The 2227-nt window shown below is 36.5% G+C and overlaps 1 non-coding gene across 1 annotated transcript; it reads left to right on the top strand.

Annotated features, from left to right (window-relative positions):
• Positions 1–1868: 1868 nt before the first annotated feature.
• On the top strand, positions 1869–1940 carry Trnat-ggu (transfer RNA threonine (anticodon GGU)). Its single transcript has one exon. It is a non-coding gene; the product is annotated as a tRNA-Thr (tRNA).
• The last annotated feature ends 287 nt before the right edge of the window (positions 1941–2227 follow it).

Below are 2227 nucleotides of genomic sequence, written 5' to 3'. Positions count from 1 at the left end.
CTGTCTCTCTATCGCACTAATATGCGCAATAGATTGGCTTCTTGGCTAGGTATCATGGGTGCGTAGCCAACATGCCAATCGTTTACGATACGACAACGAAACACTACTCTCTCTCTATCGCACTAATATACGCAAACGATTGGTATTTTGGCTAGGCACTAAGCAAGTGTGTGGCCAACATGCCAATCGTTTACGATACGACAACGAAACACTATCTGTCTCTCTATCGCACTAATATACTTTATTTATACCTGCAGTCATTTAGTAACTTCTTCATTTTCCATTGGTGTGAAAGAGACAGAATAAAGAGCAAGGGTTATAGTACACTCTGTAGTCTGTACACTTAGTAGTAGTGTACATAAAAAAAAAAACTACTGTGCATATACAATAAAATAAAGAGTGCCCATATGATATCATATGACACTAAAATTAATGTTGCTTGAAATTATATTGAAAACTATCAAGATTATTCTAGTCTGCATTGAAACGCGCGTCGCGTTGCCGGCGCTCGCGTACCGAGCGCCAACGCCATCTATCGAGCGTTATTTCGTGAAATCGGAGAACGCTCCAAGGATTAAGGGCTCTTAAATGGCTATTTGTTCTGAAATACTTTCATTCACGCAATTTATGGCCCGATACGTCAAATATTAGGTATAGCTATGAGCTAGCTGTGACGTTTCTTAAAACAAAAACGTCACTTTTGACACTGACATATTCTAGACCTAATATTTGACATACCTATCTTAAAGTTCGAATCAGGCCGTTAAGCACTTTTTAGGGTTCCGTAGCCAAATGGCAAAAAACGGAACCCTTATAGATTCGTCATGTCCGTCTGTCTGTCCGATTATTTTTAGTAATTTCAATAAAAATTCCACTTTGTACACAGAGTAACCAATTAAATATCATTTTAATATTACACTTTTTCTGTACTTTATTTCAAAATATAAGTAACAGTGATAGGAACAATAATAAACCTTATAAACTATTACTAAAATTAAATATGAACTAAATAAATTAAAATAAATAATTAATACTTTATACCTACCTATTTTAGGTCCCCTAGATCTGTCCCCTGCGGAAGGGTGCCCATAAGGCTGGCCATATTTTCGCACTGTATAGCTAGGCCTATTCTTTGGCCTTGGAATGAGCTAGCCGTAGGGTCGCCCGTAGTCTCAATTTTGTCTCAATGTTGACTTTGTCTTCATTTTAAGAGTTTAGTGATTTATATAATAATACTTACTTAATTTTTACTTATTACATTATTAAGAAATAAAAAACTATGCAATTGGTCGTTCTCGCCTGTGCTTGGTCAGCTATTGGAATGCCACCCCTGTTCAGATTGGGACAGTCGTCTACAGGAACGCTCCAATTGTGAACGTAATACTGTTTTATTTGCACCGTGTGTGTCCGTCTCAAGAGCCACTTACGTAAATTCTTGTCGTATTGGCAGTACCGTCGCCAGATATATCGGAGCGGGCAAGGTGGGTCAACTAAGAACAGGTCTCTTTTTAACCCCCTACGTAAAAAGAGAGATGTTATATGTTTGACGTCAATGTCTGTCTGTGGAATCGTAGCTCTTCAACGGATGGACTTGATGAACGCGAGTTTCCTTGCGATGGTTCTTTACTATGTTTGATAGAAATCGATCTAGCAGTTTGAAGAGTATCATCTCTTTTAGAAAATGGTGTAAGGCATTTTTAGCATAAAATTATTTATTTTTAACGTATAGCGTAGGCAGTTATTATTTTATTTTAATTTAATAGTTACGAGTATGTCCAGATAAGACGTTAATAAAGTTAGATATTTATGATCAAATTGCTAATTTAATTTAAGAATCTAATAAATATTTGCTGTCAAGGTGTAAATAAGTTTCACTAGCTCAGTTGGTAAAGCGGCGGGCTGGTATCCCGAAGTCGCGAGTTCGAATCTCGCGCGAGACAGTGAATTTTTCATTTCTTCTTTATTTCTAAACATTGAAGAATATTTACCGGTATATAAAGAACTAAAATTGTAATATCTCGTTGTTATTAAGTACCTACATAGGTATATTGTTGTGTGCTTGACCTTTATTATTATGGTGTTAATATAATATCTAAGACGTTTTGAACATGTTGTATTTCTCTTCTTTCATGACCACGAAAGGATTTCGTTTTAGCCCTTTCGTGACTTCGAGCAATGCAAACCGGTAGCGATGTCAAACGACACGTAACAATATACGCATTAACTT

Source organism: Cydia pomonella, chromosome 19, assembly GCF_033807575.1.
Source record: "Cydia pomonella isolate Wapato2018A chromosome 19, ilCydPomo1, whole genome shotgun sequence".
Taxonomy (NCBI): domain Eukaryota; kingdom Metazoa; phylum Arthropoda; class Insecta; order Lepidoptera; family Tortricidae; genus Cydia; species Cydia pomonella.
The sequence above is the reverse complement of the archived record's forward strand: the minus strand, read 5'-3'. Positions and strand labels throughout refer to the sequence as shown.